The following is a 22880-nucleotide window of genomic DNA, read 5'->3' on the forward strand; positions in this document are numbered from 1 at the left end:
GCAAAAAACACAGCTTTTGCCTCACACGGGCAGATCTGCAAAACTGACGAAAGTGGTATTTCACCACACAGTCACTTTCTAGTGACGATTTTGCATCAACAGGCAACAAGCATGAATCTGCAACTCCCAATGTCTCTGCGCACAGGCATACGATGCAATTTCTGCGGCAACTTTTCACCGACCCGCAAAACAGCAGTCGCACAGCAAAAACAGGGCCTTTTTCTGAGCGCCTGTGGAGAACCTCCGCCTCCAAAACGGGCCCTGAAATGACCTCGAATCAGCATATAATGCCCTCTCGCCACACCGCAAAGGGCGTCTCAATCTGAGACAGTGCACTCTTGCACTTCGGCTGTGCTACCTGTAGAGATTTGCTTCCAAACTCGAGAAAGGAAAGCAACACTTGTCCTCTTACCAGGACACTGCGAACTTGGTTTGCTTTCTTGAGCTCCTTACCATGAACAAGGCTCTGATACCATGTGAAGATTGTGGGAGAGAGGGAAGGAGTCTCACTTGAGGCTTTCTCACAAGCACAATGGGGGAGTACACACAAAGGTGGAGGCTGAAAACAGTTTTCCTCTTCTTAGTTGTAAAAGCCAAAAGAACTCAAGTACAAAGAAATAGAAGAACCCTATATGTGGGTATCAAACCAAACTCAACTAACTAAGGTGGCATACTAACTGAGCCACGAACTAGTGTAGATAAGGATAGCTGTCATCTAGCTATTATTCGTGGGCGGTGTACCAACTGCATCTCCAGCTAACAAGTCGGTGACATAAATGCACAACAGTCACCCTGGCATATCGTGAGTGGAGCTCGATATCTCAACATCCAATGGGTACAACACTTTTCATGTGCCTCAACCTAGGTGGTATTGACTTGTGTGCAAAGTTGCACCCCCATCCGATAAGTACTTGTTTGAATAACTCACCTAGGACCGTGTTTTTTGATGGTTGTACATGACACAGGCAAAAACAGTGTTTAATTCTTGATCGACCATACAAAGCATATCCGATGGGCACAATACTTTGTACGCACCTTAACCTAGGTGGTATTAATTTGCATGCAATGTGGCATTCCCATCCGATAAGTACTTGTTCAGATAACACACCTAGGAGCATGTTTTTTGACATATGTGCATCACACTGAGGCAGAAACAGTGTTTAATTCTTGATCAACAATGCAAAGCCTATCCGATGGGCACGATACTGTGCATGCGCCTCAAACTATGTGGTATTGATTTTCATGCAATGTGGCATGCCCATCCGATAACAGATAACACACCTAGGAGTTTGTGAAGTTAGTAGTTTTCAAAAAGGTGTGATTTAATGGATAGCCGATTTTGAGTAACAATTGACATTAGAAAATTATTTGTGATGTTATTAGTTTCAAAAAATTCCTTTTTATTATGAAAACAATTGAGTCTAATTATTATGTAAACAATTGCACTTAGTAGGATATTTATTAATCAAAAGAAAGAGAAGGGTGACATTAGAAAACTATTTGGGAGGTTAGAAATTCAAAAAAAGAGTGTTTATTATGAAAACAATTGAGTATCATTATTATGAAAAAAATTGAGTATAATTATTCTGAAAACAATTGAGTATAATTATTATGAAAATAATTGTGCTTAGTAGGATATTTATTAATAAAAAAGAAAGAGAAGGGTGAAAGGAAAGGAAAAGAAAAAAGACTAGTGAAAAGAAAGAAAAGGAAAAGGAAAAAGAAGGGTACAAAAGGAAAATATTAAATTTCCCTAAAAAGGTATAAAAAGGTCTTCTTCCCTTCATTCATTCTTATCTCAATCAATTGGAGCAAAAAGCAAGAAGGAGCAAGAGGAAGAATTAAGGAGAGTCTACATCCTATCTACAAAACCTTTAGCCAGCTTAGCCAAGTATGAAGAATTTATATCTATGTTTTCTTTTCTTAAATATTCAACAAAGATAAATTGAGAAAGAAGAGAGAAGGGAAAATAAAAATTTTGGGAAGGAGAGGGAGGCCATGGCCGACGAAAGAAGCAAGGATGGGAGGAAAGGAGAAGAGAGACAATGGAAGAGAGGAGGGGAGGAAGGGGAGAGGAAGGGAGAAGGGGAGAGGCCGATGAAGGGGAGAAGGACAACGAAAGGGGAAGGGGGAGAGGGCAATGGAAGGGGGAAGGGAGTGATGAAAGGAGAGAGGGAAACAGAAGGGGGAAGGGGAGAGGATGACATAAGGGGGGATTACCTCCCCTTCCCTTATTCCATGGTGGCCACGGCCGTGAGGGAATAAGGGGAGGGGGATTACCCCTTTCCTTAATGGCAGGCAGAATGCAAGCAGCAGACGGCAAATTGTAGATGAGTGGAATGGTGGTAGCACATGGCAAACTACGGGCAGGTGGAATGCGGGCCGTGCATGGCGAACTACGATCGGGCAGGCATAATGCGATGGTGCACGGCAAACTGCAGAGGCGAGCGGTAGACTCTAGGATGTGGTCTATGGGTTGTGGTGGGTAGAGGGCAAAATGCATCGAGCGAGCGGGCAGAATGCATTCGACCGTTGGGTGGACTATGGGTGGGCGAGTGGCTATGGGTGGGTGGGTGGATTGTGGCAGGAGGCGGGCTGTGGATGAGCAGACTATGGCAAAGGACAAACTCCATCAAGCGGTGGGTTGTAGGGCATGGATTGTGGTGGATGGGCAAGTGCACGACACAAGAAATGGAAGTAGTTGGTGGGCAGACAGATGAAAGCACAGTGGATGCTCGACGACAAAAGGACAACGGGCACTCGATGGCAAAGGAGGAGGCAGAGAAGATGGTGGGTGGGATTGGTGAGCGAGGTAGAAGGGGAAAGAGTGTCATGCTACTACAAAATACAAGAAAGAGTGTTGGAAAGAGAGATCTTACCAGTGTACTATTGTTGAAAAGAGAGATCTTAGGAAAGAGAATGTCGTGTGTGTTCAGTGTGAGGAACGTATGAAAGAAAATAGGATGGAAGAATGTTTCCCGTACTTTTTGTTTGCACTCCAAATTTGAATCGCCCTACACTTCTATTTTGTAAGTTCAAATTTGAATATCCCAGGCAAAGTTTCTCCAAAACTCTTTAGAAATTAGATCATTTTGATTCTCACTTTGTTTCACTTCTCTCTCATTTCCATTCTCTTTTGGTAAGCTTCCCACTCTCTTCTAACTCCCTAATTGACCTCCCCTGTTCTACTCCTAATCGACGTTTCTCCCCTAATCTATGTCCCTCTTGATCGACGTCTCCTCCTCCCCTAATCGATGTCCCTCTTGATCGTTGACCCTAAGAGGTAGATATTTTCCTCCCTCCTCCTCCCCTCTTGATCGGCTCTTCCTCCCCATAACCCTTCTCCTTATCCCCCTAATCCCCTCCCCTTACTCCCGCCAGCTACCCCCTAAATCCCCTCCCCCTACTCCCGCCAGTCGCTCCATAATCTCCTTCCTTACGTCCCATAAATCCCCTCCCCTTTCTCTCGCAAGCCATCACCCCATAATCTCCTCCTGCACCATAATCTCCTGCCTTGCCATCCGGCGAGGGGTAAGGGAAAGGGTAGCCCCCTTCCCTTACTCCTTGGTGGCTGTGGTCGCAAAGGGGTAAGGGGAAGGGGGGGATACAACCTCCCCTTACTCCTCGGCAGCCGTAGCCGCCAAGGGGTAAGGGAAAGGGGGGAGACCCCCCTCCCCTTACCCCCTAACGGCCATAGCCACTAAGGGATAAGGGGAAGGGGGGGCTCCCTTTCCCTTACCCCTCAGTGACCACATTCACTAGGGAGTAAGGGAAAGGGGGGAGACCCCTCCCCTTACCCCCTAGCAACCACGATCATCAAGGGGTAAGGGGAGGGGGAATCAGTGGCATAAGGGGGAATCAGTAGGGTAAGGGAAGGGGGAATCAGTGGGGTAAGGGGGAATCAGCGAGGTAAGGGGAGGGGGAATCTGTAGGTTAAGAAGAGGGGAAAGAGGGAGGGGTAAGGGTAAAGGGGAGCAGGAGGGGTTTATAATTTATAATTTATATTTATAACATCACTATTTTCTATAAGTTTATAATTTTATTTTTTATTAAATTGTATTGTTTTTTAAAATAAAAAATAATAATTTAATGCGGGTTTATTTCAAAAAGGAGTCAACAGTATTTACAATAGTCAAAAAAGACTAACATAATTCCGACAGGTCAACTAAGAAGAGGAAAACTGTTTTCAGCCTCCACCTTTGTGTATATTCCCCCATTGTGTATGTGAGAAAGCTCCAACTGAGACTCCTTCCTTCTCTCCCACTCTCTTTACATGGTATTAGAGCTCGGTTCATGGTAAGGAGCTCAAGAAAGCAAACCACGTTCGCGGTGTCCTAGTAAGAGGATCAGTGTTGCTCTGCTTTTTTTTCAAGTTTGGGAGCAAATCTCTGCAGGTAGCACAGCCGAAAAGTGCAAGAGTGCACTGTCTTAGATTGGGATGCCCTTCACAGTGTGGGGAGTATGCGAGTCCATTTCGAGGCCCATTTTGGTGGTGAAAGTTTTCCGCAGGCACTCAGGAAAGTGCCCTGTTTTTGTTGTGCGACCACTGTTCTATAGGTCGGTGAAAAGTTATCACAAAAATTACATTATATGCTGTCCGTAGAGATATTGGGAGTGACATACCACTCTCATCAGTTTTGTAGATTTGCCCTTGTGAGGCGGGAGTTGTGTTTTTTTGCAGTGATAGAATATTTTGCAGTGTTCTGTAATGGCGTCTGATGCTCTTTCACAAATTGTCACTGAAAAGCTTGACAAGAACAACTTCCAAGAATGGAAGTTTAGAACGATGAATTTCCTTAAGGGAAAAGGCTATTGGGAGTTCATTATTAGAGTTAAACAAGACTAATGTTCCCAATCAATAGGATTTTCAGGCATTTAAAGTCTGGCATGAGAGAGCCAGAAAATTTATGTACTGGCTGTCTATCAGTATTTCAGATTCTATGATTGTGCATATTTAAGATGCAAGCACACCGAAGGAGGCATGGGATACTTTGACAAAAATGTATAGCACAAATATGCAAGCCAGGAAAATGCAGCTCAAGCATGAGTTGCATAATGTGCAGAGAGAAAATATAAGCATCAATGACTACCACATGAAGGTGAAGAAGATTGCAGATGCACTTGCTTCTATTGGGTTGCCAATGGAAGATGATGATTTAGTTTCTATGACCTTGAATGGTCTAGGAAACTATTATGCACAATTTCGGACATCAATTGTCGTCCATGAGAAGTTTCCTGATTTTGAGGAGTTGATTGCTCTTCTAATTTCTGAAGAGCAAAGAAATGGTGGTGCATCTTCTTCACAAGGAACTTCAAAAGAAGCTATCTTCTAGTCAAACGCTAGAAGAAGTAGAGGCAGAGGTAGAGTAGGCCAATTTGGAGGCCGTGGCAAAAATAAGAATATGTAGCAAATTCAAGAAAACCAATCCTATGGAGGAGGACGTGGTAACTTTAGAGGCAGGGGGAGCCAAAGAGGTCATGGTGGATGGCAGAGAGGCCAAAATGCAAACAATAATGTTGAATGCTACTACTGTGGTAAAATGAGTCATATGGTTAAAGACTGCTATAAAAAGCAGAATGACATCATGACTGGAAAATTACAGCAAGGCAATTATGCATCCTCTAGTTGACAGGGTGATGATAGAAATGAGCATCTGTTTATGGTGCAGCACATGACCAATTCTGTGACAAGTGCAGAAGAAAGCAATGATGTGTTTCATGTGCCAGATGATTTGAGATCCAAGTTGGATCCAAAAGTTGAGACGTGCATCTTTATTGGTTATTCTCTATAGCAGAAAGGGTATAGATGCTATAACCCTTCTACTCATAAGTTTATAGTGAGCAGAGATGTTTTTGGTGAGATGAGTAGCTGGTATAAACCAGTAAATGTGATTGATGATGTAGATGAACAAAATGGTAATGTTGCATAGAATTCACAGCAGCAATCACAAAATATAAGTGGACCTATAGTGTCCTCTAGCAGTGGTTCACATACTTTGCCATGGACAGGCAGATTGAGATCAAGAGGATCTCCTCAAAGCAATGCAGATAGTGGTATGCAAGTATCACGAAAAGGAAAAGAGAAAGTAGATCAGCCCATGGTTGATGTGAATGCAGGTCACTCTTATGTGGATGGTGAATCCAGTGGCTCAAAACAGAGCCTTGATGATGAGTTGGGTATCTATTGTTACACCTAGAGTAAGGAAGATAAGGGATGTTTTGAGAGCACCTAGTAGTGAGCCTATTTTGCGCAGGTCCACCAGAGCTAGGTATCCTATGGATAGGCTGAAATATGATGGATTTACAGCCATTCACTATGCCTAAATGGTCAAAGTGATACATGAACCAGAACCCACTTCTTTTGAGCAAGCCATGGGAAAAGAAAATTTGGAGAAAGCCATGGATGAAGAAGTGGATGCCTTGGAAGCAAATGCTACATGGATGCCTTTGCCTAAAGACAAGAATGCAATTGGCTACAAGTGGGTTTATAAGGTGAAGCACAATGCAGATGGTCTTGTGAACAGATACAAGGCAAGATTAGTTGTCAAGGGATATGCACAGACATATGGCATTGATTATGAAGAAACATTCAGTCTGGTTGCAAGGATGGAAACCGTAAGAGCAATCATTGCTATGGCTACATCAAAGGGATGGTCTTTACATCAGATGGATGTAAATAATGCCTTCTTACATGGTGATTTGCAAGAAGAGGTCTATATGGAGGAGCCACCAGGTCATGTTCATACTGTTCATCCTGAGTTTGTTTGTAGGTTGAAAAAATCCTTGTATGGCTTGAAGACAGAGCATGGTCTAACAAGATAGGACAGTATCTTGTCACTATTGGCTTTCAGATTTCCAATGCAGATTTCTCACTTTATGTGAGAAAAATAGAGAAAGGCATTATGCTGCTTGTCATTTATATTGATGATTTGATCATCACAAGTGATAGTGATGAAGATATCCTTCATGTAAAAATACTATTGAAGCAGAAGTTTGAGATGAAGGATTTGGGAGAGCTGCGTTACTTCTTGGGCATTGAGGTGATTAGATCCACAAGTGGGATATGGCTCTTGTAGAGGCAGTATGGATTGGACATGCCGTCCAAATATAGGATCACAGGCTGTAAGCCTATTTCAGTTCCATTGGAGCAGAATGTGAAGTTGAGCGCAGATGCAAGTGAGCTTCTAGAAGACCCTACTATGTATAGACACATAGTAGGAAGTTTGATTTACATGACTATTACCAGGCCAAATTTGAGCTATGCTATTGGGTTGGTAAGTCAGTTTATGCAGGCTCCAAGGAAACTGCATTTGGATGAGGCTAGATGCATACTGAGGTATGTGAAGTCCACATTGCAGTATGGACTATTTTATGAGACTGGGGTTTAGATATAGTTGCATGAATACACTGATGCTGATTGGGCTGGTAGTATTTCTGATAGACGATCTACAAGTGGATATATGTTCTCTTTTGGGAGTTCTACAGTGACTTGGAGCAGCAAGAAACAGCCTATAGTTGCCTTGTCAAGCATAGAGGCTGAGTATAGGGGTGCAGCAATGGCTGTATGTGAGGTAGCTTGGTTGCATAAGCTACTTTATGATATGCATCAGTCTACAGATGGGCCAGTTGTCATTTATTATGACAACATGAGCAATATACACTTGGCAAATAACCCAGTCTATCATGCTAGAACAAAGCACATTGAGGTGCGTTATCACTATGTGCGGGAGAAGGTTCTAGTAGGTTTTATTGATCTAGTTTATGTCAACACAGAGGATCAGGTAGCTGACATATTGACGAAGGCATTGGGTACAAAGAAGCTGCACAAATTCAGAGACCTGCTTGGTGTGCAGGAATTGGAACTGAGCTCAAGGGGGAGTGTTGAGATATCGAGCTCCACTTCTGATATGCCAGGGTGATCGTTGTGCATATATGTCACCGACTTGTTAGGTGCAGATGCGGTTGGTACACCGCACATGAATAATAGCTAGATGACAGCTATCTTTATGTTAGTGGCTCAGTTAGTATGCCACCTTAGTTAGTTGAGTTTGGTTTGAGACCCACATATAGGATTCATCTATTCTTTTATACTTAGAGTTCCCCCCATTGTGTATGTGAGAAAGTTGCAAGTGAGACTCCTTCCTTCTCTCCCACTCTCTTTACAAACTATTTACCAGATAGCTATGTAACAATGGCAACAGAGAAAATCCTCAAGAAAGAATGGTTTTTTGGTAGGAAGGAGAAATATCATTGCATGGATGAGTACATCAACATATAGGTGAAATGTGATGCAGTGGATAGTGTGATTAGATATTTGCTCATAGAAAAAGATATCCCTATTGGTTAATGCAATGTTGACCCTAATATTGTGAAGCATATAGCCGCTTTATCCACAACTAAGGAAAAGGCATGGGCACATAAGTGGATGAAGAATCAAGAAGATGGGCCCGAAGTAGTCACCTCATTCATGAGAGCCCACCATAGGTGATTTCATATGTTGAGAAGCTTGTGAATGAGCATAAACTGAGAATATCAAGGGATTTTGCGCGCATCTGGAGGTCCAGATATGCTAGCCTACAATACTCCCAATGATCTCCCAAACTGGGTGCCGAGTCATCGCTCCTGCATCTATCTTTGTCAGATGCCAAGGGAAGCTTTCCATGTATGCCCAGGTGGCCTGCGTGATGAAGAAAACTGGATCCTGCCGAGAGAACTCGTAAGCCAGGTGATGTCCCAACTTAGTACTGCACCAATGTGAACATCACTTCATAATCTGGAAAGATTGTAGCATACATGGCCGTTTCAGATGAGGATATTTTTTACTTGATGAAACAAGTTGGGTTAAGCCCCAAGTATTCTTTATTGATGTCCAGTGATATTCACCAATTCGTCAATAGAATACTATATACCACCATTAGTAGAGCTAGAATTTGCAATATTATCATTTTTGTCAAAACAAGGAAGAGATGCATAACAGTTTGGAGAAATTTTATGCCTGTGATTTCAAGATCTACAATGGTGTGTATGCAACCAAGAAAAGCAAGAGAGAATGTGGATTAAAGATCCAATGCCTTGAATAACTCCTCTTATGCATGCAGAGTCCATATCCTAACCACTCCCTACAACATAACATAAGGGGGACTTCCAAGAGTTTGCATCTCATGCTAGAGAAGAAAGAAATCCACAAGTTCTCTCATCAACAAGTGCACTCCAAAATCTACAAATGTCCACCATAAAGTGGAAGTCTTTTGAGTACTATGCTGGAATACTTACAACCACCTAATTGGGAGGTCTCCTTATTATGGATGGGATATCTTTTTGAAGATCTGCTCAGAAAAGGATATTCCACTAATATTATTGAAAGAAAGGCTTGCATGGCACACTTTCTTTTGCAAGCTAATCCAACTATCGGCTACGAGAAAGAGGTGGAACATAAGAGGATTGGAGATGATGACATGGATGATCTTGATGGCTCCCAAGATAAAGAAAAAGGTGATGCACAAATGATTGCAAATGATGACATGGATGATCTTCATGGCTCACAGGATTACACAAATAAATTATAGATATATATCCTGGTATGACCTTTTACTTTTCTTTTACAAGCATTATATTTAACTATAACCTATCAATCTCACAAGCTTTTATATTTTTATAGATGGTAGAGGGGAAGGAAGAAGAAATGACTTCACGTGGAATCTGAAGTCAGGAAGGCCACAATATTTCCTTCAAGTTTAATCTATATGACGATTGCTAGAAATGAAATATTTGAGACAATAAAAGGATCATCAAAAGATTTTTTTAACATAGAGAGTCAACTACTTCGCTTATATGGGAGCTTAAAGCATATGATGATGGCACAGCTCATGCTGAAGAATTCTAAAGATTTGTCTGAGCTACAAGAAATGGAAAGAAACTTTGATGTTCAAGTTCTCATTAAACAACAACCTCAATATCTATCATTTGGTGAAGAAGAGATTCAAATCCTCAGATATCAAGGGAAAGAGCTTAATGACTCAGGTTTGATACAAACTTTATCTTGGCTTAGTATTTATATATTGATTAAATATAATGAGATAACGTTTGTTTATTTTTTAATGCAGTATAATTATATCTTGGTTTCATCCAAATTTTGGAAAGTGTGTACGTCATAGATTCCGTGCTTTGTACATGGCTCAATAATAATAAAAAATCAATAGAAGATATCTGCACCTGGCTGTAATCTGTCAATATGGACAACATATGAGTTATCACTTTTCCATATTAAGTGACACCCTAACCTCCTATTTACCATTGTCAGAAGTAAGATGTAGTCAAATAATAAAGATTCTTAATTGGCCATGCAGTTTACATTAGAGTTTGGTGGCTTTGGACCTACAAGCCAAGAAATGCTATTTTTCCAATTCAATGGCAAGATATCATGGTAATGTGTTAGCGTAAGTGTACTTTTAATGCATTGTAACTTTCGTGGTATGTATCTTTTGTGATGCATTTATTCATTTCCTTGTATGTTATGATGGATAGGTCTACATCAAGGTTAATAAGTGCAATCGAACAAGTCACAAAGTATGATGGTGACTTGCAAGAAGCAATGGACTTACAAAGATGCAAGGTTGTAGAGCAAAATGATGCACAGAGGTATGGGTGGAGAGTATGCTACAATTGCAAGTTGCTCCTCGATGAAATATTTGATGTGAAGGGCTCATAATCCTCAATGTCTACATATTTTGATGCAAAACTATATACATTTATGGCTCATACCGTTCGATACGTAATTGCTCAATCTCCAATTGAACTAAATGAGACACCCAAGTCTGCATCAAAGGCTCTCAAGGAAGTAAAGACTCAATATACTCCCAATCCATCATAGACTTTAAATGAGTCTACTCCCAAAGCATCACAATCGAGTCCAGCCGTCACTGCAAAAGTAGAGATTCAACATACGCCCAAGGAGTATAAACCCAAAACATTAGAAGGGAGTCTACTCCGCGAAAGTAGAGACTCAATATATGGCCAAAGCATCACACTATTTTGGGGAGTCTACACCTAAGGCATCCCAACAAAGTCCACGAGTGGAAGTAGAGACTCATTCTATGCTGCAAGCATCATAGCCTCCCAAGGAGTCTATGCACAATCTACCCACACTTAAAAGCAAAGATTTAATATATGCCCAAAGAATCACAACCTCCAATGGATTCTATGCCTAAACCATCACAGCCGACACTTGGAAGTAGACAAATTCTATGCCCAAAGGAAGAGTCCATACACTCCTAAAGCATCAAAGCCTTGATAGAGAGAGTTTACTTCCAAAGCATCATAGCGGAGTCCACAGCAAGCATCAGAATCCACTTCATTTTGTAATGCTTTATGATGGGTTTTAGCATGTACATGAGTTTATTTTGAAGTAAGAAAAGCTTTATTGTTGGCAAGTGATGCACGTACAAGTGCAAAGTCACAAAACTTTGAATTTGTGATTTTGTTGCTCAATGTTATTTTGGTTGATTTTATTAAATGTGTGAATACATGATGGGCATTCATCATGGATACATAGTAAATGTGTGACTTGTTTTCCTTGGCTCATAATGTTATTTTGGTTGATTTTATTAAATATGTGAATACATAAGGGGCATTTACTCATGGATACATAAGGGACATTTATCGTGGATACATATTAAATGTGTGATGATGAAAAAAATAATCTTTCATTCCAATCTATTATATATAGTAAACTCATGATAAGAATATAATAATTATTTGTAAGATCTCACTTTATTCGAAATCTATCGTCTCACATTACAGTCTTGCACTTGTTACCTCACACTATCTAGTAGAGTAGTGTTCTCGTCATCAACAACTCCTACTCTCTCAATTTATTTAATCAGTTTCACTTTATTTAAAGTATAACTTATTATACATAATAAACATCCCATGATAGGAATCTAGTAATTATATCATTCTTGTCTTCATAGTCTAACTTATTATATATAATAAATATCTCATGATAGGAATGTGATAACTATATTATTCTTGTCTTAAATCACTTGATTTCATAGATTTAAATGTATTCAAAATCTATCCTCTCATATGTCTCACATTACAGTCTTGCATCTTTTACTTCACTCAATTGACAACTCATGTCTCTAAATTTATTGAATCAGTTTCACTTTATTTGAAGTCTAACTTATTATATACAATAAATATCTCATGATGAGCATCTAATAATTATATCATTCTTGTGTTCCATCACTTTATTTTATAGATTTCAATGTACTCAAAATCTATCGTCTCACATGCCTTGCATTATGGTATTGCCTCTGTTACTTCACACAATCTAGTAGTCTAGCATTCTCTAACCATCATCTTAGCGACATCTCAATCTCTCCCAATTATTTATTCTAAATCTTTCATCTCACACTATCAATTTGCAGTTCTATAAATCCCTCTCTACTCATTCGTCTTCTACATATCACCTGCAACTTTACTCTCATACACTTCTTCCACTTTGCTCTCATTACCTTCATCCTCTCCTCAAGCTTACTCCTTCCATCTTACTCTAGAACTCGAGTCTACCCCCATTACCATTCCTGCACTCATCTTGTAGCCTTACTCTCAAACTCTTATTGCATCTCGCCTTGAAGTCTACTCCCATTACCATTCTTGCACTCTTCTTTCATCTCACAACCTTACTCTTGAACTCTCTTCCATCTTTCCTTACTCCCTCACTTTCTCTTGTTCGTCATTCCATATTCTCGTAGCTTAAATCTTCATGGATCTTTTCGAAGTCATCAATTTCATGGAGAAAGACATTAGCACCAACAAAGATTGGATCACCAAGAACAAGGCAAATAGAGAGCAAAGAAAGAGACAACGAGATCCATTAATCTAGGACGAAAAGGAGGAGTTTGCTCTTCAGAAGCTCTTCAGAAGCACCTAGAGAAGGAGGAGAGATAAAAATAAGTAGGTCTACTAGTGAAATAAATAGATTAGTTTCATATATGAGAGAGCTAACAGACTTTCTAAGTGAGGTTACTTAGTGCAGCACTCGTTATGGGAGATTACCACCCCATGAAGTGCAAGCCATACGAAATCAAGAAAGTGCTATATAGGAGAAAATGTATAATTCCTTACTTCTCTATTGTATTTTTAACTACATTGATCGTGATGAGATGGTATTAGCAGAGGAATGGGTTGAATCTACGATAGAAATGGAAAATATTAATGCCTTCTAGTGAGAGGCTTATTGTAACTTTTGGTGTTTGTTAACACCATTATAAATATTGTGAGAGTTTGCTTAATATTGTAACTTTTGAAGGTGTTTGTTAACACCATTATAAACATTACGAGAGTTTACAACTGTTGAAGTGTAACTTATCTGTGTCACATTAAATTTTATAATTTTGATTTCATCTCCTTTAAAAATTCGCTAAAAATTGCTTGTTTTTATGTTTTCATCTGTGCTTTGAAGAGTGGGTTTTTTCTTAAATTTTATCAAAAAACTAGTCCAAAAGTATCTGTAAAAATGAATTTGTACATTGACAATGTTTTATACTCTCCAACACCAGAGCAAATTGTCATGTTGGAGAGATGCCCAAGCTAACCTAGCACCCTAAGTATCTATAAAAAACACTCCTCTCAATCCAAGTAGAACCAATGTCACTTCCCCAAACCAGAGTGCCCTTTTCATTGATCCAAAGGTCATTGGATTTATGCCAATTAATTTGCACCCCCACAATAGTGTAGAATAAATCCAATGCTGTCCTGAAAGCAGCATGGTATCTAAAAAAATAGTGTCATCTACCATCTTGCTATCCAAAAGCTCAACTTCCGTCTCAAGGGTAGCCTCAACCCAAAAATATATGCTTGAGATCTAATATAGATACTCCTAGCTTCAGCCACAAATTTAAAAACAAAGGAGCAAGGGGATATCCTTAGCAGACTGAGGGTTGTCACAGGCATCCATAGCCTGTGGCCATGTTGATTGCCTTAGGTAGATAGCATAGGAGCACACACAAGCAGTGTCGGTGCTGCCACATGGTAGTGTTGATGTCAACACTTGCCATGGTCGATTGACTGCCACATTAGTAGGCAATTCAAGAGCAGCAGCAGGTTAGGATGAGGTTGGTCAGTCAACGTCTAATAGCTTGGTCGATATTTTAGGGCCCAAGGGGGGCCTATAAAAGTAGCCCATTCAGCCCTCATTCTTCATCCCACCTCAAGCCTTCCAAGCCTTTTGTGTAGCAATAGATAGGCTTCCTGCAGCAGACCAGCAGGGGGATGCATCAATTTTACGAGCAAAAAACCTATGAGCAGGTTTATCCGAGTGTGTTTTTCAAGAGATTTAAAAATTTTATTTTTTTAGGAACATGGTTTTTATACTTTTATTTTCACTAGAACTAGGTCCCTTTATCATAAAAACATATAGAATTGTCACTCATTCAATTTTACATAACATAAATTTAAAAAGTGTTAAAAAATAATTTATTTAAGAAACATCCCTCATAACCACGCGTAATGTAATAATATTATACATATATAATTACTTATTAAACACATTTATATCAATATGACACGAGCTTTCTAGTATTTTAATAGCATAAATAACAAGAGATTTATGGATATGTTTCTAAACAAGTTTGCCCTTCTATAAATTGAAGTATTAACTTGGGCTTAAAGAGTCTCTCTCATAAAATATATGTAATATTTAATAATATATATGCAAGATTTTCCAAAATCTAATCCCATGGATGTGCTCAAATGGGGTTTTTTGATCAATTTGAGTGGCTGATGACTATATTTGGACATTGAATGTGAAAGTTATGCCACTTTTAAAAGTGTTGTCCATGGTAGTTTGACTAGTGACACTACCTTGGAAGACCTACTTCAAAGGGGTCTTGCTGGGCAAAACTACCTTGATGGATTACTTCAATGAGGTTTTTTTGGATAAACCCTTTCATGAGTCTAAGTTGAGAGAGGGTTTTCAATGTCACCCCCTATTAAGTAAAAGTTGTAAGAAGGATCATAAGGGAATTTTTATAGAAAATTCTACTCTACATGTGGGTTTCTTCAAAAGACATCCCATTATGTTACTCACCATTCCCAAAGATTTATGCAAAGATTTGTGTATAAAATAGGCATTGCTATGATACTTTGCATATTTCTAAGTGAAACTATGTTTTGTTTCGACCTATTTTTGCCATATTTTTAAATAGTTTGAAGGATTTTTTTTCCTTCGCTCAGGCACTCAGAAGATTTCGCTCAAAAAATGCTTGTCCCCCCAGTAGGGCACCTCAGCCTGTATAGGGATCTAGTGAGATAGTCTAGTTTCTTTCTAGTTTGTAGTTGAGGGTTTCAACCCCTCCATACAATTGTATTCAGCTCTTTGGGAATTCATACATTTTATTTATATTCTCTCCCTCAAATTCTCTCGCTCATCTTCACATCATCACTTTGCATATTGAGTGCATCATCTTGCAGCTTGCAGTTAGTGAGCAAGAGAGAGAGTGAGGATAGTCTATTTCCCACTATAGTGGTATCAAAGCTTTAGATTCTTTCCTAAAACAGAGGGTTTTGTAGTTTTGTAATTTGTCCCTACCTAGGACTAGTGGTAGTACCATACTCTAGTAGCCATCCCTCCCTTACTCCATCGTGCATCGGGCCGGCTCTTGTCATCACCTGTAGGTCTTTAAACCTTGTGGCATACATTAAAGAGGGGAAAATTCTTTTTCAGGGGTTAGGAGGCTCAAGTTTGTCAAGGATAGCCCCCATTGTTTATGGTCCAAATAAGATCCAGTATGGACACCATGAGCACCAGTGAGAGCAGTCCAGCACAAATGGGAGGGTTCAATGCCTCAACCACCACCATCACCCCCACCACATAATTTTGTCGACACTTCCATGTCTACCATGTTGCAAGCTATGATGCAGATGTAGCAACAACAGCTTGAGGCTCTCTTCACCTGCATGACCCAACTTCAAGAGATGCGGGAAGATCATGAGTAGGCCACCAGAGAGCATAAAAGGCTAGCTCAAGAGGCAAAAGAAGAACACGATCATGAGGCTCGAGAAGCCAAGGAACTCTTGGACTACAAGGATCAAGAGGCCAAGGAGCTCCGAGTACGTACCGCTCGAGAAGAGAAGCAAGAACAAGACTAGAAGCTTCTCGTCTCTCTACTCTGACTAGCAAGGAGAGAAATTGAGTGACTTCCACCTCCGTTTAAGTCCTCCTTCTCGAGGAAGCTCAACTTCGTGTGGTATGATGGTAGGCATGAACCCTTAGCATTGACTTCATGGCTCAATCAGTTTGAAAGCTATTTTTTAATAATGCCTGTGAAGGACAACGAGTGGTGCATCCTAGCATCCATGCACCTCACAGTCGAGGCAACCACCACCTAGTGGCTCAAGTGGCATAAGGATCACTATGATGCAGATGAGGAGACACCTTTCTACAACTAGACAAAATTTGTGAAAGATCTTCAATCATGGTTCTTGCCACCGTAATGCCTGGATAGGCACCAGAGTCAATTCTACAAGCTATGCCAGGTGGACACCGAGTCAGTGAATCATTGTGCCAATAAATTCACGTAGGTGTTCATATAGTTGTAGCTAGATGAAAATCAAAATGTGAGAAAATTCCTTCATGAGCTACGATCATACATCTAGTGGTACATTTGTAGTTTTCGGCTACGAGACTATGAGTGTGCATATGAGCTTTCTCAAAACTTTGAGCTCATACACAAGGGTCAAGGACCCAAGCAGGTCAACTGTAAGAAGCCCCTAGCTTCCACTGCTATAGATGGAGGAAATAAGGCCAACACGGGGGGCAACAAAAGAAGAATTGGCCAACAAAAGATAACAATGGCTATGGAGGGTACTTGGATGCAGCCACTCAAGTCATCTATGCCAAAGAGAACCGTTGCTTCTTTTTCCACAAGCAGGGGCACAAAAAGTAGGATTGCCCACATTTCAAGAAGGAGCAAGCAACCAGATCCACGTCAAGTGGTTCTTCTACAATTTTGACACTGGCCAAGAGAATCTCAGTGGTTATAGAGGAGATCAAAGAAGATTAGTAGAAGGGGGACTCTCACTAGTTTGCCACCATGTTCCAATTCGATGAGCAAATTTGTAGCTAGATAGTCCTCATCCTTGCAAATTTAGGGAGTTGTGAGGACATCATTTCTACCAAAGCTGCTCAGCAAGCGAGGTTGACTCTCACCTGTCTGATATATCTCATAGGACAACCTTCAGGGTCACACCAACTCAAGCAATATACATCATCTTGGGAGTGCAATGATGGAATCAATTTGAAGTTCGCCTAAACTATCAAAACCAAGGTTTGGACCTCAAAATTCTCGACCACGGTAGTAAGTTCATCGCTTGTCTCAAAGACACTTTGCCTTGCACTTTGATTTCTGCAACACAAATGGCTCACAAGATTTGCAAGGGAGGAGAGGCATACATTGTCTATGTCAACATACCCAATATAGAAGTTCTAGCCAGGACCCCCGAGTACGCAACTTTGCTTCAGCGGGGTACCAGGATATTTTCTTCACATCAAGCTTGCCTCTAGCCTTACCACCCAGTTGGCCACAAGAGCATCGTAAAGAGCTTTTTCTTGGATCATCACCTTCCAATAAGAATCCATACATCTCAACAAGACGATGGAGGAGGACAAGCTTGAGCCACAGTTAGAGGAGTTGTTACACTATGGCTTCATCTGCCCTAGTAACTCACCGTACGTAGCTCCGATCCTCTTTGTCATCACAAGAAGGATAATTCAGCTTGCATGTGTGTGGATTACAGTGCACTAAACAAGCTAACCATCAAGAGTAGGTTCCCCATGCCAAGGATCCACTACATCTAGGAGCACCTTATTGGAGCCAAGATGTTCTAAAAAAATTAATCTGAATAGTGGGTACCATCAGATCCAGATTCATGAGCCAAATATTCAGAAGATGGCATTCCACACAGAGAAATCCCAACATGAGTTTGTGATGATGCCCTTCGGTCTCACAGGGGCACTTGCATCCTTCAACTGTATGATGCTTCGGATCTTCAAACTGTTGATCAATAAGAGTGTCTTTGTGTTTCTCTACGGAATTTTGATTTTTCTTGAAGGATCCAGCACAGCATGTGAAGCACGTTCAGCATGTTCTCAACTTTTGGACAACTAGTCATACATCAATGCCAAGAAAAGTAGTTATTTCTTAGAGGAGGTACATTACTTGGGGTTAATCATCACTCTGATAGGTGTTTGCTTGGACCCAACCAAGGTGAAGGATATTGTGGAGTGGGAGGTGCCTACCACAGCATAGGATTTTTGGATGTTTATTGGCATTTGCTAGACCTATCGGAAGCATATTAAGGACTTGGCAAAAATTGCAGTTCCCATCACCGATCTTTTACAGGGAGTAAAAGTTAGGAAACATCCTCTTACCTCTACTCCATCAGCTCTTTCATCCTTCACCAATTGAAGGAGGTAGTTACTACAACACCATGCCTAGGATTGGCACAATGGGATTGATAACCCTTTGATGTATGGACCGATGCTAGTGACTATATCATTGGAGCAATTCTAGAGCAAAACGGCCACCCTATTGCATTCAAGGGATGCAAGTTGCTTCCAACCAAGACCAACTACTCATTTTAGGACAATGAGTTTTTTGCATTCCTCCATGACCTCAAGACATGGAAACATTTTCTCTATGGTTAGTATTTCACAGTTTGCATAGATCATTGGGCCTTGCGGTGGCTTCAAACCATGCCCGCTGCTCAGTGGTCCGATTAACAAACCAGATGTAACCATACTTTTCAGCAGTATGGTATAATGATTATCATCCCAGATCAAAGAATGTTGTGGCAAAAGCTCTTAGTAGAAGTGGAGGAATGGTCACCTCTATTTCCATAGTCTAGAAGTCTTCTATCGAGGAGATGTGCAACTAGTACCATATGGATGTAGATTTATAGACACCTTAGTATAAAGTTATGCTTGACGAATGCTCAGGCGACTATGCTTTACATGATGGGTGGTTATTCTTCAAAGGACGACTTTATGTGTTGCTCTCATACCATACTACCATACTCCATAAAATGTTCAATTCTCTAATAGACGAACATAGAGGCATTGCAAACACTCTCAAGAAGATAGAGAGCAAGTTTTTTTGGCCTCATTTACATAGTGATGTTCATCAATATGTGTCTCATTGCTAGGTGTGCCAACAAGTGAAGGTATCTCATGGGAAGCTTTGAGGATTACTCCATCTCCTCGAGATTCTGCACCAACCCTTTGAGAAAATTAGCATGGATTTTGTTATAGAACTTCCACCAGCTATTGGTACTATGAACACCATGTGTCTGACCACCATCATGGATATATTTAGCAAATTTTTCATGCTAGTTTCATGCAAAGGTGCCATCACCGATGCTAAGCACACATCTTGTTTATTTCTCAAATGGTGGTGGTATCCGATGTGTAGCATGCCGTGTATCATTGTGTCTTACAGGGATTCCAAGTTTACCAGTCATTTTTTAAGGGATTCCAAGTTTACCAGTCATCATTGTTTGACAACTTTGGTACAAAGCTTAGTTTCTCCATTCGTTTTCATCTCTGTAGTCAGATGGCAAGTCATAATTCTACAACAAGCTATCATTTGATATTCTCGAATGTTCAGTCCTAATGGGAGCAATACTTACCCCTAGTCAAGGATCTTGAATGACACTCATTCTTCTAGTGTGGGTTGGACTCCCTATGAAGTAGCTTTTGGAAAGAACTTCAAGTCCCTTCTCATCGTGAGGACATCTAAGAAGGTATAAAAATCCGATCGCAGAGACCTATGAGCAGATCATTGAGTCAGTAAAGCATCGCATTGTTAAAGCCCTACAGACCTACCAAACACAAGCTCACAAGCACAGGCGTGACAAAAGTTACAAGGGAAATGGGTTTATCTGTGGATATCTAAGAAATGTCTTCAACAGATGGAAGGAAGTGCCCAAAGCTTTCTCATCAAAGTTTCGGACCCTTTCCAACCAATAATCTAGGTGGTGAATGACATGGCCATGAAGTTGTGGTTACCTTCAACATGGACCATGCACACAGTGTTTTATGTGTCTTGGCTCAAACCATATGTGAGTCTGGCACTAACCATAGTACCAGATGTGGAGCAACCTAAAGTTGTTGATGAGGCCGAGATCGTGGAGCCACCATGGATTTTACGTCATTGATTTAAAAGAAGCATAGGAAATTGACAATGTTTGTATGCAATCAAGTTCAAGCACAGGGGCTCCCACAAATCACCATGGGTGGAGGAAGATTTCTTCATAGACTATCTAGACCTCCTTGTAGTATACAAGGTGGATTTCTCTCTACCCTAGTTCCAGTTTCTGCACAAGGGGATGTTACGAGCATCCACAACTCGTGACCATGCTGGTTGCCATGCAGGCATTATAGGAGTACATACATGATGACTGTGATGTAGGTAGTGCAAGAGTACATGTAGGTAGCACAAGATCTGCCATGTGGCAGTGTTTATGCCAACACATACCATGGTCAATCGATTGCCATGTCAGCAGGCAATTTAGAAGTAGCAACAGGTTGGCGGGATAGGAGGAGGCTAGTCAATCAGCATGTAGCAACTTATTTTAGGGCCCAAGGTGGGCCTATAAAAGTAGCCTCCTTGGCCCTCATTCTTCATCCCCACCTCAGGCCTTCCAAGCTGAACTTCCAAACCTTGGGGCCTATCTACTAAATCAAAGCCATGCTTATAATCCACGTACCTCCCTCCGACTTTCTTCCTCATCTTTTGAACTCTTCCTAAGTACCATGTACCATGAGTTGCATCCATCTTCCTCGTGTTTGTAGCTTTGCCATTTCTTTTCATGTGTTGATTTCCTTGTCCTTTTGTGTCATCATGAAAGTATACAGCACAGTCACAACCTATGCCAAATAAATTTCCATTTGATGATTGTGCTTTTGCTTCATGGTTGAAGTAAACACCTTGCTTTACCCTTGTGAGTCTATCTTTTGACAAGGTTGGACATCCATTGAGTTGGCTCACCAATGTTGACTTGAAAATAAACTTTCTCTCCACCTCTACAATGGGGCTAATGTTTTTCTTAGGGGGCATGTTTCTTGTTTCCTTCAAAATGTCATCAATTTCATGTCTAATCTCACTAAGTGCAATAACCTCTTCACTTTAATTTCTATTCTCGTCCATAGATTCTTCTTCACCACATGGCTCCACAAAGTCATCATTCTCATCAGCTTCTCCCATTTCAGCATCTAGCTTTCACCATGTAGACCCTGCATCCAGCCAAGGTTGAAACCACCATTTCAAGTCTTCAGCCTTGCTAGGTTTCAAATCCAAAGACTCGCATAGTATGTGAGCTTGTTGTAAGCCCTCCTTCAATGCATCAATCATCTTTTCATCAGAAGAAACACTCTCATAGTCACCTAGATTTTCTTCAATCATCCCTTCTTGTTTATTCAAATGTTTCCATATATGCTCTTGCTTTTTATGAGCCCTAGAGAAAGTTAGACCATTTTGAGCACACTCATGCATGGCAATTTTATTCAAGCTACCAATGCTATGTAGAAGATCTCCTAGATCAAATTCTCTTTCTTGCACAATCATGCCTCCAACTTTACTAAAATAGATTTCAGCAGCATCAGAACCGATAAGATGTAGTGGGCACTTCAGATTAGGATAAAAATCTCAAAACATCTTTATGAGCAATACAACAAAATGATAAGAAAGTATGCAGTCCGTATAAGCCTCCTTACTGATGAAATTTTTCTTCAAGGTGTAGGTTGGATGGTGATGAATCCATAGTCGCCAAATTTTGAAAAAAAAGACTACCTTGGCTGCAAGCACCACACGCTCCTTCAAGATCAAATATGGTGACAAGAAAATATCAATATAATCAGCAACAATGATCAAATAGGCCTCAATCCCCTTCATACTTCTTTCTTTTTTTTGAAGTTTTCTCAAACATTTCTGTACTTGTCTACTTGCAATCCTTTGAGTTGCTCCCCAATTTTGTCGATCATTCCTTTGAATATCTCCATCTCGTAGCTTGTGCTCCTCAATTGAAAAAGAATTGTAAACAATAGATACATGATTTAGTGTGATCCAAACACATCCAATTGCTAGTTTTTGAGTAGGACTATCAAGTGGGCTTGTAAGTTTCTTTCCACAGTGTACAAAGTCTTGATCATGAAGGCCATACACATTTCCTCCTACAATTTTTGCTCTCATATTCCATCCACACCAATTGATAGCAAAAGGTTGTTCGCTTTTCTCCAAATAGTCTTCAAGCATCAACTTTCGTCTTCTACTATCTCCATCTGAAGCATGTCCAATTATGGGTCCAACTTTATCTTTCAGGTTTGCATTCCACATGGTCTCCAAAAGATTCCATTAGTTCCTTACAAAATCACTATCAAAACGATTGCATGTGCAATGCACAATCAAAGCCAAACATGGAAGAAGACCATGAAGAGAATTAACAATCAAAAGTCTAGCATAATGACCTATGATATGATTTTGAAAAGCATCTATAATATTCGAGTATCCTTGTGAGCCTTCACCAACAACAATGGAGTCATTTGATGAGCATTGATGATATTCTCCTTTCTTTCCACAAAACCCAATAAGAGTGTCATCTTTTGCATTCCATCTACACAACACGATTATAGAGTTTAATAACTTCCTCATCTTTTTGAGAGATTTCCAAACATAGCAATTATAAATATCTTGATGATATAGATAAAAGTAGAATGCATAGAGAGCTAAAATTACCTTATTCGACGCTTAATGGTTGTCTCATCTTCCACTATGATAACTGGAACTGTAGAAATGACTCCATATCTTTTTTTTGCATCCATA

At 40.3% G+C, this 22880-nt stretch overlaps 1 pseudogene; it reads right to left on the reverse strand.

Moving 5' to 3' along the window:
• Positions 1-20606: 20606 nt before the first annotated feature.
• Positions 20607-22313, reverse strand: LOC147890951 (uncharacterized; annotated as a pseudogene).
• Positions 22314-22880: the final 567 nt, after the last annotated feature.

Source organism: Dipteris shenzhenensis, chromosome 18, assembly GCF_047967505.1.
Source record: "Dipteris shenzhenensis isolate YYH24624 ecotype China chromosome 18, Dip_SZ_1.0, whole genome shotgun sequence".
Lineage (NCBI taxonomy): Eukaryota > Viridiplantae > Streptophyta > Polypodiopsida > Gleicheniales > Dipteridaceae > Dipteris > Dipteris shenzhenensis.